This window comes from Triticum urartu, chromosome 3A (genome assembly GCF_056163025.1).
Source record: "Triticum urartu cultivar PI428250 chromosome 3A, HENAU_Tu73, whole genome shotgun sequence".
Taxonomy (NCBI): domain Eukaryota; kingdom Viridiplantae; phylum Streptophyta; class Magnoliopsida; order Poales; family Poaceae; genus Triticum; species Triticum urartu.
In genome coordinates, this window is record NC_141875.1 from 256,245,105 (window position 1) to 256,260,047 (window position 14,943).

The 14,943-nt window shown below is 44.1% G+C and overlaps 1 long non-coding RNA gene across 1 annotated transcript; it reads left to right on the forward strand.

Moving 5' to 3' along the window:
• The first annotated feature begins 13,090 nt into the window (after positions 1 to 13,090).
• On the forward strand, positions 13,091 to 14,589 carry LOC147979379 (uncharacterized). Its single transcript, XR_015618701.1, has 2 exons — positions 13,091 to 13,871; positions 14,076 to 14,589. It is a non-coding gene; the product is annotated as an uncharacterized LOC147979379 (long non-coding RNA).
• Positions 14,590 to 14,943: the final 354 nt, after the last annotated feature.

Sequence of the window (14,943 nt, forward strand, 5' to 3'; positions counted from 1 at the left end):
TCTACTACTCACTATTACTCCACCCCATGACCGATATCCAACATGCATTTCAAAGTATTAAGTTCATATAAACAACGTAACACATTAAGCAAGATGACATAATGTAGACAGAATAAGACCAAGGAATATGTTCAAACCCCGTCATTTTATCCTTAGTAGCAACAATACATATACATGCCCTTATCCTTTTTGTCACTGGATATGATCACCGCAAGATTGAACCTACCACAAAGCACCTCTCTCATAGAAGATAAATCAATTTAACTTGGCCAAAGTAGCCTGATAGATCGGACAGAAATACAAAGCTATAGATTTACACAATAATGAAGGCTCAAGAACTCAAAATATATTAATGAATAATCTGATCATAAACTCACAATTCATCGGATCCCAACAAACACATCACAAAATATTACATCGGTTTGATCTGAGAGGAGATCATTGTATTAAAGATCAAAAGAGAGAGAAAGCCATTTAGCTACTGCTATGAAGCCATAGGTATTGTAGGAACTACTCACACGTCATCATGGAGGCAACAAGGCTGATGAAGATAGCCTCCACAATGGTTTCCCCCTCCGATAGAGTACTAGAAAAGGCCTCCAGATGGGATCGCGGAAGTACAGAGGGTTGCGACGGTGAAAGAATTGTTTCAGGTTTCGACTCGCGAGTTTTGGAATATTAGGGAATTTATAGGGCAGATATTAGGTCAAACGGTGGCTTGGGGGGCCCACAAGATCACCTGGCACACCTACCCGCCTAGGTGCGCCACCAGGGCTTGTGGTCCCTCGTATATGTTCTAGTCTCTCCCCAAAGCTTCTAGTGTCTCCTATGTACCATAAAAAATCATCGTAAAGTTTCATCATGTTTGGACTTTGTTAGGTATGGTTTTTCTTTGAAACAAAAAACATGCAAAAAACACAAACGAGCACTGGGCACTAAGTTAATATGTTAGTCCATAAAAATAATATAAAATGACATATAATGCATACAAAAGTGATAATGTAATAGCATGAAACAATAAAAAATTATAGATACATTGGAGACGTATCAGCATCCACTAGTACAGCGAGGTGCTATACAAACGGTTTTTAACCCCTTTCCGCGATGGCATTTGGAACTGTCGCCTAGTGAGTGTGGGCGATAGGGGGGGTCCTTCCCACACGACCCAGAAACCGTTGGGGATATGCCCTCCTGGCACACATGCTTGGCAAAATGAGGTCGTGTGCAACCGGCGAGCGCTCAAATACGGAAATACGCATAGTAGAGCTAAAAAATATAATTATACAGGCGAAATTGTTTCCGGTCGCAAGTACATTCCACACAGTCAGTCCCCGCTAAACGTTTCCGTTCATATGTACATCCCACATAGTCACTCCAAGGAAAACGTTTCCGTTCACACGTACATCACACACAATTTTTCCCGTTAAATCGTTTGCGTTATTGAATGTATCACACACGGTCCATAGAAGAAACTATGTGGCAAAGTCTGCCGTCACACATAGTTTTTATGTGGTAAACATTTGCGCATGGTAGCCTAACGCAAATAGTTTTCAGTGGAAAGTTGTATGATTGTTCGTTGATCCAACACGGTTTATTCCTAGAAACTATGTGCCTTGCCTAAGGTCATTGCCCACGGAATTTTTTCAATAACCGTTTGCAATAGCAAATCCCAATTAGCAAGCTAATTCGCCATTAGCATGCTAATTTCCCTATTATTAATAATACATTTACTAATCTAATTGACGTTCATATTAAGCACATAATGTATTTCATTTCCATATTAAGGAAGCAGAATTTCATAATTGGAACACATCAGAGTACAACATGATATAACTTCAGCACTCAGCTACCCCATTACACAACTACACCAACACCAAGTTCCACATGCAACATGTAGAACCTTTCGAAATTAGCATCATAGACGGTATATAGACAAATGCATCTTATCTGGAAAACTGCTGAAGCGGACGACGAATATTGAGCCTTCATTCATGTTGAAGGTCTTTGCAACTTTAGGCCAGTGCCTGTGGATGATTGACCGTCAGTCCTTCGTCCTCTTCAGGAACACTTCAATATTGAACAATGGGTGTTGTATGAAAACCTTCCTCACCTCCTGACCATAGAGGTGGTTTGAGAGGTAATCATCAGTGAACTGCTTTGGAAAGGCCTGAAAACAAGGATGTGCATAAATATCTTCTCTATATTGGAAATGGGGCAAAGGAATAAAAAAAGCAAGGTATAATAGTTAGTACCATCCTGTAGTGAACTGATGTCTTGTTCATTGTGCAGACAAAAATCTTGTTGTTTTTTGTCGCTAATTTCTTTATCCTAAAAATCTTTCTGAGTTTCTTGACTTGATTGATATTCATGGACAACTCATTTCTCCATATGCAAAAAGGGTTGAACAGTGGGTCAAAACCTCTAACAGCAGGACCTACATGTGGAAGACCAAATTGTTAAAAATCTAAATATTAGAATGGTTCCCGCAATTGCACAATAATGTGCTATTAGACAACGGACCATGCACGTGCTAACCTCGATTGTAAACCTCAGTGCTTCCCATTGTTTCCCTGCAACACATATAAGGTAGTTAGTCATCAGGTTAAGGGTTCGCATGCTATCAGTAAAATATGTTGATGAAAAATAAGCACATTGCAGATTCATCAGATTAATTCAAGCCACATGGAAAACCCATTTATCCAAACCAAGCATGATTAAGAATTAGGAAATACTAGTCATCAACCCATGCATCTGCACGGGCTAGTTTTCAAATGTTTTTACTTCTGTACTTGTAGTGATCATTAGTTGTTTGAAGCCGGCATTTTTTGAGTTGCTCTCCCTCCAGCCTCCACATGTCGACGCCACCTATCAAGTAGTGTTTCCACCATATTTGACTTTTCATTACATTTTCTCATGGATGATAGGTCAAAGTTTCTCATAGTAATGTCTGTTTCTTTTCTCACGACAAAGACGTAGAAAATTTTATTTGTGTGATCTTTCAACACTTCAACGTACATAATTGTTTAATATGTGCATTCGTACAGTTAATTTAAGGAATAACAGTTGTATACTTACACTAATACTCCATCCGTGCATCTTAACTTTAGTACAACTTTGTACTATCGAGACACTTGTTTTGGGACAGAGGGAGTATGGCACAGGACCACATCACGCGTAATGCAACCATTATTAAACATATCGGTAATTGGTCTTGATAAAATTGACATGTAACTTAGCACTACGAAAGTAATTTCCCTATTCATTCCTATTGAGTTTGAACACTTTTTAGAACCCAGTTTTTTTGATAATTCTTATAATTCTAAAAAATCAATATTGTAACTTTGTATTTAGAAATATTTTAGCAAATATGACTCAAAATGTTGTCTTTTGCCACATACATGTCTATGAAATAAGTACCCCCTTATTTGGAATGTGATTTTTATTATGTAATATTTTGAATCGTATATTACTATGTTATTATTTTTAAATTGTTCATTTTAGTTATTATGCTTACATTTTTGAACTCTATCTTTGGCATTATAATTTAGAATTAGCTTTAGCAGATCTGACACCATATCTTTGTAATATTTTTATCGGTTTCCCAAACCAAAACTCCATGTGACATGCTCAGGAAAAAAACTCCAAGTGACACATAATTTAGTGTTTGCTCTGAAAAAAAATCACTCAGTTCAGTTCAGAGTTCGATATAATTCCCATTACACATTAACTTACAGTTTTCTCAACAGTAAAACTAATTATTTAACCTCGGTCACTATATTCAACTTCTCAAGACATACGGTAGTTTTATGTTATAAAAATGGTTAAAATCCGCAAATGTAGAGGCCACATACGACATACATATGTGAAATTTGGTAAAATATTGTGACAATATTTAACTCACAGAAAATATTATGATAATTTATGATACTTACGGAAATTTTAATACATTTTTACGACATATGTTACTGTTACCTAGTGTCGCTTAGTGCATGAATAACTTAATTTCCTATTTTGTCAGTTTGAAAAAGATGTTTCCTCATATTTATATACGTGTCTATATATGCTTACATGCATGTAAGTTTTCATATTTAAAGTAAAACATAATCTGATTTCCTCAAGTTACTTTATCATGATGTCCAGTTAGTGGAGGCCGTTTCAAGCTACTTTTTTCGTAATTGTTGGATTTCAGGTGTATGCGAACAAATCCTACACATGAAAGTAACTCACTGTTTGATTACGGGGAGATTCATTAAGCGCCTCATCGGCGAATATAGTCGCTGGAAAAACTGAATATCAAGAAACAAACTTTCCAGGTCAAACAAAGATCTTTTTATTTTGGTTGACGTTATCACAATTGCTTACGGGAGATCGGAGTAGATTTTGAGGCGGAGATTGTGCCTCTTTTGGTCGAATACTCCAGGAGCAGGCGGTCAGAACATGATCCGCCGGCGATCCGCAAACACCGGCAAAATGTGGAAAGGAGGAAAAGTGGCTCGTTTGCAAATCCTTCTGCAGGAATCTCATCCACTCAAAAGCCTGAACACCATCGGTGTGATGGATTAGCTCAAGATCCAAGAGTGTACGTATGTACGTCTATGCACCATGCATCGTATAGGTATCCGGCTGCCGTCTAGCTTTATCTATGTGCGTTTATCAATGCCAAAATTGGCAATCAACGCATATCTGAGGCTAGCTTTAGACAGCGCCATAATGCCGGCCGGAGAGTCGTCGGTGACTTGCATTCGGAAAATCACCAGATCGGGCTTGCGCCAATGATTTTTTGTTGTTGAGAAGTGCGCAATGCTTCTTGCCGTAGCATGTATCTCAACAGGGCAACATAAATTAATTCGTTTATTCGAGGAATCGCAAGGAGATAGAGACCATGAAAAAGACAACTTACTTGTGTGGGATAGCAGAGGGGCATGCTAGGCTTCATGCACCGCTAGAGCTAAATTAAGTTTTAATCGAGGAATGAAACTGCTTAATTAACTCTTTGAGGCACCTTTTTTCTTTTTAGTTGTGAACGTGGGAAGAATTGTGAGGACTCTTTGAGGCACCTTTTTTTCTTTTAGTTGTGAACGTGGGATAGTGTGAGGACTCAGGCAACTTCATCCTACGGCTACAAATTTATAAATTGCCGATCTAACAGACAATTTATTACATTTTTCTAGCATTAAGGTGGAGCCTTGATTGGTGCTTGAAATTAGTAAACATAAGATTTTCTAACATGGGGCTCTTTGTAGTGGAAATCGTAGGCATTGAGGACTCTTTTATGTACCCATTTTTTCCCCATATCAAAGGAAGGCCGGTGGATTTTGTGTAGGTTGAAAGTTAACATGGTTGCCGAGGACTCTTCCATGTACGTGTTAAATAATGTACATGTTGGTTTAATCTGTTTTATATGCATGTTGTTTTTTCTACTAAAATTCTTCTAGGGTCTTCTAATAGATCCTGGCAATTAAATTATTGTACATGTTTTTTCCATCACAAACGAAGACGGCACATGGACTTTCTACATGTTGAAACTGAATCATGCCTATTTTTTATAGGAAACGTAGGTACTGAGGACTCTGATGTACGTATCTCTTTTTCCATTACAAAGCAAGGCACGTGGACTTGGGTAGGTTGAAGCTTCACGTGCATGTACGTGTTGGTTTAATCCTTTTTATGTACGTGCTATATTTTTCTCTTCAATTTTGTACGATCTTCTAATATATCTTGACCATTAACTTTTTAATCTAATGGTTACATTAATCTTGCTGATGTGGATTAACGTGAAGACTCATATGGTGCCTCCAATTAGTAAATATAAGATAGCACATGTATATGTTTCTCATGTATTAGGTGTAACCAAATTCGATTTATTCCTCACATGCACAACAATACAAAATTCTACCCACGACAGTTGGACATCGCATTGCAGAATTGAACCAAGCAGTTAGCTAAACACCACAACAAATGAACCAAACATTAACTGAGCACCATATTGCATAATATAACATACTCCTATAGAAGATCAGACAGTTAACCAAACCAAGCATGCTTAACAACTTGGAAATATAGCAATTGTATTTTTTCTCATGTATTTACTACAACCAAATTCAATTTATTCCTCACATGGTATACAATAACAGAATGCACCCACAACAATTGAACATCGCATTGCAGAATTGAACCAAACAACCAACCATGTCGCGTCGTCAGCGTGCGAGGCGTCGGCGGTGGCCTCGACGGTGAGGTGCTCCTCCAAGATATGGGGGTCGACACGAATGGCAGCCATCGCGACCTCATCCGCGCGTGCGGCCGCGATTTGCTTGTCCACTGCCAAATGGTCCTTGGGATCCCGGCTATACTGCGCGCACCATGACTTAGGGCGGCGCTTATTTGGTGGAGGGGTCGGTGATTTGGGTGAAAGGTGTCGCGCTGGCGGTCGGGCCATGTGGGACGTGGAAGGAGAAGGAGGATGGGGGTCGGGTGTGGATTACCTGCCTGGATAGGCGAGGCCGAGCAGCGTGGAGGAGGGTCGCCGGCGAGGAGGCGGCGCTGCAAACAAGGAGTGAAGGTTTCAACTTGGAAAGGAAGGCGGAAACAGGGGAAATGTGGCTTTTGGTAAGGGGGAGGGGCGGGGAGGTAGATATTTCCGCGGAAGCCAAAATTTTGGAATCACTTCAGCGAAAAAACTGGCGCGCAAAGTGTCATCACATACAGTCCCTTATTCAGAACTGTGTATGATATGTGAACATCACAAATGATTCAGATAGCTTAACCCATGTGTGTTGAGTTTGAGCGTCAAAAATTTTGGTTCGAATTTCCCTGGTTACAATGGTCATCCACGTCATTGCATAATTTGGGTACACAAAGGAGACTACAGCACACCCACACTTCTTAATTGAGCAAGTTCAGCAATTAAACAGGGCTAGCTGACCTAAACATTACTCTAACAAATTAAAGACCAACGCTCTTAATTAAACAAAACAAAGAGTACTACTACGGGTGGTGCTCGTCGATCTCCGTTGCCGCCTCCATGTCCAGCTCGCGCCCGACGGTCTCCTGGGGAAGGGGCTCCATGGCATCAACTGCACCATACCAGGCAATCATCTCGCCATCCGCGTCCGCCATATCTTTGAAATAGGCCGCCATGAGCTGGGCGTGGGCGGCCGCGATCTGGGCTCTGGCTGGCTCCGTCATGGCAAGGGATGCCGCGTAGGAACGGACGACTGCTAGAACTCTCTCGGCGATTGCCAACTCTTCGGCCGTGGGTTGCCGACCATTGTCGGAGAAGCTTCGTTCAATATGTGCGGTGACCGCCACGAGCTGGGTGTGGACGGCCTCAACATGGTAGTGGGCGGCCTCCATCAGGGCTAAGGCCGCCGCTGCAGAACGGATAGCTGCTGTGCCGCTCTCGCCAGTTGCTATCCCCATGGCAGATGCTGCTGCCGCCGCCTGAGAAGCAACAACGGACGTTTGGGCTGCCCGGACGCAGACTGTGGTCGCCCTCACGAAGCTTGTTAGCACGCGCCTGGTGGCTGCGGCCGCGCTCTCGCCGGAGTGGGCCGCCGAAGTTGCCCTCATGACATGGGTCCACGTCCCCATCTTTCACCGGTGATGAATGAACAGTGACATGATATTTGGAGAGTGAGCTAGTGTGCTTGACACGCCGGCTGTGGGCTGTAGCCGATGCACCTTCTTGCGTAAGCCATAGGCGTAATATACACCGACGGTGCTCCAAGACATTTTGTGTTGTATCTCACATGGTTGGTGATAATAAATTGTGTGCGATCTACTTGATTTGTCGTCTTGATTTGAATTACGTAATGGGGTCATAGATGCAAAGGATGGTGTTTGAATTTCTAGAACTTTTATCTGTAGTGAACATGCAACTATAGGTGTGTCATAAAAAAATTGGAATTATTCAGGGTTCGTTTGGACATTTTTATACATTAACTTCGTTTTGTAGGCATTTCAGGCGCATAATTCAAATTTGAACTACATGCACATGCTCCAGTGCATATAAACGGGTTGAAAAATCAAATCTTTGTCCTTGGTTGCATGCTTAGGTCCCATGCAAGAAATGGGAATGAATGTCACACACCCTGCCACCGTCACTCGGCCGCAAACATTGAGATGCCTGGTTTTTAAATTCTAGTAAATCCAAAACTTGTCTGAAATTCATGAAACTTGGCATGCTATCATGGAGCGACATCAATATGTCATGGTAAAAAAATTGTCCTATTTGGGGCAGGTTTGGGTATAAGCTTCTCACAAACCAGAGTTTCTGACAACAAGCGTGATGGTGTCGGTAGGGAATGTGCCACCTTTGGGGACGAAACGATATCCGTTGCCTCTTATTGCTTTCAAATTTTTTCTAGTGTCAACATAGAACAACAAGAGTGTTGTGTTTAATTTAGAAATTTTTCGGGGTTCGTTTGGACATTTTTATACATTAAGTGCGTTTTCTAGGCATTTTATGTGCATAATTCAAATTTGAACTACATGCACATTCTCCAGTGCATATAAACTGGTTGAAAAATCAAATATGTGTCCTTGGTTGCATGCTTAGGTCCCATGCAAGAAATGTGAATGAATTTCAAACACCCTGCCACCGTCACTCGGCCGGAAACATTGAGATAGCTGGTTTTTAAATTCTAGTAAATCCAAAACTCGTCTAAAATTCATGAAACTTGGCATGCTATCATGAAGCGGCATCAACATGCCATGGTAAAAATTTTGTCCCATTTGGGGCAGGTTTGGGTATAAGCTTCTCACAAATCAGAGCTTCTCACAACAAGCGTGATGGTTTCGGTAGGGAACGTGCCACCTTTGGGGACGAAATGATATCCGTTGCCTCTTATTGATTTCAATTTTTTTCTAGTGTCAACATAGAACAACAGGAGTGTTGTGTTTAATTTAGGAATTTTTTGGGGTTCGTTTGGACATTTTTATACATTAACTGGGCTTTCCAAGCATTTTATGTGCATAATTCAAATTTGAACTACATGCACATTCTCCAGTGCATATAAACTAGTTGAAAAAACAAATATGTGTCCTTGGTTGCATGCTTAGGTCCGATGCTAGAAATGGGAATGAATTTCAAACACCCTGCCACTGTCACTCGGTCGCAAACATTGAGATACCTGGTTTTAAATTCTAGTAAATCCAAAACTCGTCTGAAATTCATGAAACTTGGCATGCTATCATGGAGCGGCATCAACATGCCGTGGTAAAATTTTTGTCCCATTTGGGGCAGGTTTGGGTATAAGCTTCTCACAAACCAGAGCTTCTCACAACAAGCGTGATGGTTTCGGTAGGGAACATGCCACCTTTGGGGACGAGACGTTATCCGTTGCCTCTTATTGCTTTCAAAATTTTTCTAGTGTCAACATAGAACAACAGGTGTGTTGTGTTTAATTTTGAATTTTTTCGGGGTTTGTTTGGACATTTTTATATATTAACTGAAATTTCCAGGCATTTTATGCGCATAATTCAAATTTGAACTACATGCACAAGCTCCAATGCATATAAACTGTTTGAAAAATGAAATTTGTGTCCTTGGTTGCATGCTTAGGTCCCATGCAAGAAATGGGAATGAATTTCAAACACCCTGCCACCGTTACTCGACCTCAAACATTGAGATACATGGTTTTTAAATTCTAGTAAATCCAAAACTCGTCTGAAATTCATGAAACTTGGCATGCTATCATGGAGCGGCATCAACATGCCATGGTAAATTTTTTGTCCCATTTGGGGCAGGTTTGGGTATAATCTTCTCACAAACCAGAGCTTCTCACAACAAGCGTGATGGTTTCGGTAGGGAACGTGCCACCTTTGGGGATGAAACGAATCCATTGCCTCTTACCGAAGGACACAAATTTGATTTTTCAACCAATTTATATGCACTGGAGCTTGTGCATGTAGTTCAAATTTGAATTATGCACATGAAATGCCTAGAAAACCAAGTTAATGTATAAAAATGTTCAAACGAACCCCGAAAAATTCTAAAATTAAACACAACACTCCTGTTGTTCTATGTTGACAGTAGAAATTTTTTGAAAGCAAGGGCATGCTTAGGTCCCATGCAAGAAATGGGGATGAATTTCAAACACCAGGGCACTCTTGATTGCCGGCAAAACATTGACATACTTTCTTTCTAAATTCTAGTAAATTCAAAACTCGTCTGAAATTCATGAAACTTGTCATTCTATAATGGAATGGCACCTGACATGCTGTGGTATTTTTCGTGTCCATTTTGAGAGAAGCGCACTCGAATAACAACCAACAAAGGCATTTTGAAACAAATAACTGTCACTCTAACATCTCAAACATTTTGTATAATTTAAATTGTCTGTGTTCTGTTAACCATTCACGTGACGCCACGCCTCACTCTTTTAATGGCTAGGAGGAGCCGTGCAGGTAGGTACTTGAGTGCTTGACTAAACGGAAGGCGTGCGAGCAGTACTCCAATGCGGAGGCTCACCGGAAAGCGTGCGAGCTGTACATCGCGCAGGCTCACCGGGAAGCGAGCCCTTTGACTTCCATGGCCGCCCGCCTTGCTCGCATCCTCTACATTAGTGGCGCCCAAGCCGCAGTAATACGGTTTTTAAATATAAACCACTCATCGCAAACGTTTTAGTTAGAACACCCATATGCAAAACCGACAATTTCCCTTGGAAGCTAAGGGAAAATGTGCCTAGCAGGATTTATGCAGCTCTTGATCGCGAACGTTTTAGTTAGAACACCTATATGCAAACCGACAACTTCCCCAGGAAGCCAAGAGAAAATGTGCCGAGCAGGATTTCTGCAGCTCTTGATCGCAAACGTTTTAGATAGAACACCTGTATGCAAAGTGAGAGCTATGGTCTTCCCCCTTAAGTCGAGGGAAAATCCGCAGCGCAGGATTTGTGCATCCCTTCAACGCAAATGGTTGTTTTGGATGACCCGTGTGCAACCACGTACAAACAATTTGGTAAGACTTGCATATGTCATATTCAGTATGTTGCCATTTGTCAAACTAGAAAGATTGACATTTGTTGATCTAGTAACATTGCCATTTGTCAATTTCTTGTAACACTGCAATTTGTCAAAATATGCAGCTAGAAATAACTAGCACTATCTAATTTTCGCAACTAAAATTCAGTAATTAAGCATAGATTTCATTCATAGATTAAGCAGTCGTTCTTAATTTATACAAACAGTTCAACTCGGTAGCTGAACCGACCAAACTTTTCCTCAATTGTTGCCAATCACGCACTGAAATAGCTAGTTCAACTATATATACTAGCTAATTTTAAGTACGTTGTACAGTTCGACCACATATCTATAGTCAGATGAACTGAACAAAATAGCCCCCTAAATGCTACTACTACCACGGAGGGGCTTTGTGCTACTTCTGGCAGCCTCTCCTCTGTCGAGCATGCTCAGTAAGAGGCAGAGGAGGAGGAGCCTACCGATGAGCTGGAGAAATGCAATACGGTGCCTGCCGCTGCTGCACGTTCAGCGACGCTCGCCAGCTCGAACGCCCACTACCACTCCAGACGATCCTTCACGAAGCGGCCAGACTGCTCATAGATCTCCTGATTCCTCGCCTCTACATCAGCGTGTGCTGCGGCCACGACCGCGGTAAGGCTCTTTGCATGCTCGACGAGGCACTCCTCCTCCTCCCATAGGAACTCGATATAGCGTGCAAGGTCGCTGACGCATGTGCGGGCCTCCACCTCCACCTCCCTCCTTCGGGCGGCGGTGGCGGAGCGTGTGATGATCCCGGTGGTCGATGCTGGGCTGGCAACCACGGCGGCCGGCGATGGGGTGGCGGCCACGACCACCACCTCCCGCCTTCGGGCCGCGGTGGCGGAGCGGCTGATGGCCACGGCGGCTAGCAGTGGGGTGGTGGCCACGACGGCCACCTCCCGCCTTCAGGCCACGGTGACGGAGTGGGAGATGGCCCTGGCTTTCGACGGTGGTGTGTCGGCAACAGCGGCCGGCAATAGCTGTCGACGGGCAGCGGCGGCGGAGCGTGTGGTGGGTGTTCTGCGCATACCCAACAGGGACGCCACACGCACTACACTACGCCGGGGACTGCGCCGCCGCCGTGGTGTAGCCTCCCAGCTGGAGCTGTCCTCTGATGACGATGGAGTGGCTGAGCGATGACGACGGACCGGTGCCATTGGCGATTGTGGGAGAAGCACATGACATAAGCTACAGGGAGGGAGGGGAAATGCGGCACATGACTCGCCGACTGTGAGGGTTTTTATAGCAGGCCGGTAAGCATTGGGATTTTCGGGGATTTCACCGAGTCGAGTGGAAAGCTTGCGCAGGAACCTGCGAGGTTGCACGAGAACGGGCTCACCGACGATTCATTGGCGCCACTTCGAGCCACCGTTTGGCCAAAAGAACGCCCCCGCACGCTGCGCAAGCTTGCGCTGTAAGTCATCCGAGGCAGCGGGGTGACAAGACGTGCGAGAGGAGGATGAAAGGACACGTACATATATGGTTAATACAAAAAAACGTTTGTGATTTAATTACCTATTATACCCCCGTCCCGGTTTATAAGTAGGATTTAACTAATAAAATACGAATGCATGTCACCAAAGATTATATCGTTGTTGTAGTCATATTTGAACATAGTTTCCAGCTGTACAATTTTTGTAACATGTACTAACACTTTTTTGGTTAAATTTAAGGTTATATACCAGCAAGCGTTTGCCCGCAACACACACGACTTATTCCATCACAAACATCTCAGATGGATCAACTGTATGCTATGTATCGCACACGCAACTCTAATCTGATTCGTGCTTGATGTCTCCGACATCGCTCATACAATTCGTCTTATTTGCCACGTATCACTGTGCCGGTCTCTGCTCGCGTCCTCGGCAAGTTCTGCTCGCCGTTAGGCGCCGCAGTGTGCTGTGCTCACATTTAGGCGCCGCGGCACGTTCGGCTTGTGGACAGCTTTTCCTTACGTGTTCAACTCATATATATGATAACACCTTTAAGACCTTATTCTGCTAACAAACTCGCTTATTCTGATAACACCCCCCGACGACCGCACCCCGAATCCCCCGCTACCTTTGTCAACGTCCCCCCACCCCCTCCCGGCGCGGCCCGCAACCCACCCCACCTTCTTCCATCGCGCGGCCCGCAGGGGCTGGCGCCTCGCTCCCCCATCCCACCTTCTTCCCCCGGGCACGCGCCGCCGCGCGTCCTCTTCACCACCCCGACCATAAACCTCCCCCCGCTGTGCGCCCCACATCCCCTCCCCCCCGCGCCACCGACGGAGCCGGCCAGGGACTTGACCTCCCTCGTGTCAGATCCGACTGGCCGCGACAGCCGTGGATCCCCCTCCCCTGCCCTGCCTTTCTCCTTCATCGCCGAGCCGCAACGGCCGTGGATCCAGCTCACCGCGACGGGACCTCCCCCCCCCCTGGCCGATCCACCCATTCCCGAGGTGTGGGCGTTGTTCCCCCGACGCCGGCAAGCTCCATCGCTTACCCCTGCTCGCCGTGACGCGTACGCGGGATCCTGGTGAGGTAGTTCGGGAGAAGGGGTAGGCGCGTCGGTGTAGTCCGTCCGGGTACCACGTGCAGTGCCCCGCACGTCAGTGCAGTCCGCCGGTGTTGCGTGTAGCTCCGCCTCCCGTCCCCTTCATCTACTCCACCACCTCCTTCTCGCTTCGCTCCGCGAGATTGAGCGCCCCCTGCGGCCTCTGCTCGGATAGGTGCAGGATCCACGGCAAAAAACGAGGTCGTTGACCACGCCGTCGACATCGCCAGGCCCGCTTCCCTCCTCCCCGTGAGCGCCATCCAACGACAAAGATCCATGGCGCCTCCTCCCCCCTACAGCTCCCCTCCTCCTCTACTGCGCGAGCACCACCGGTGAGGCATCGCCGTTGCCCCCAGCTCCACTCTTCCATGCACTTAGTACTACACGGGCAGGGGACGAGCTCCACTTCGACTCCCTGTTCGTCGTTGACCACCTCTCCTGCTAGTTCCATCCATGCAGCTCCTGGATGGTGGACTACGGAAGATGCAACGCGTCTGATACACTGTCGAAGTTTATGATCTTTTCTGCCTTTTCAGATTTCACTTTTTGACACCAAAATGCAGTTCGCCTGGGGCTTCGTTGCGGTGCGCACGGCGTCATGCCCCTGTTTCAGTTCTGCCGATGATGCATTGTAGTTTAGTTCGATCCGTTTGGAGACTTGGAGTTCAGCTGCGTATCTATCCGTTCTACGGATTTTTTTTAATCTACGGAAAGATGAAAGTGATGCAGTTAGTCGTGCAGCTCGGAGAGGCGTACCATGCGTTTCGGTGCTCGTGTGCATGCGCTTATGTGCTCATGTGCTTGAGCGTTCGTGCATAACATGGCTTAATTGCAAATAATCGTGTATGTATCATGTTTAGAGGGCTGATTTTGCTATTTTAGGGGCCTAGTCCTAAATTATATTTTGTATGTTTATTTTCTCTAGAAAAGAGAGAGAGAGAGAGAGAGAGAGAGAGAGAGAGAGAGAGCAGTCCACGTGATGAACAATAGGAGTCATATTTGTATAGATTGTGACTCTTAATAAGAAACCAATGCAGTTCGTTGTACGGATTTGTTGTTTGCAAATTTTTAAGGACATGGTGTATAATTTGTTAAAATCGGTGCAGCTCACTAAGAAAACCTTTGCAGTGCACTTTGCAAAAACAAAGGAGTTCACTTGTAAAAAAATGTATAGAGGAGTTCACTTTTATTATTTTTGAAGGAATTTTTTTTGCAAATTTGTAAGGACATGGTGTATAATTTGTTAAAATCGATGCAGCTCATTAAAAAAAACCTTTGTGGTGCACTTTGCAAAACAAATGAGTTCACTATGTAAAAAATGTATAGAGGAGTTCACTTTTTATTATTTTTGGAGGATTTTATTTTTTTGCAAATTTGTAAGGACATGGTGTATAATTTGTTAAA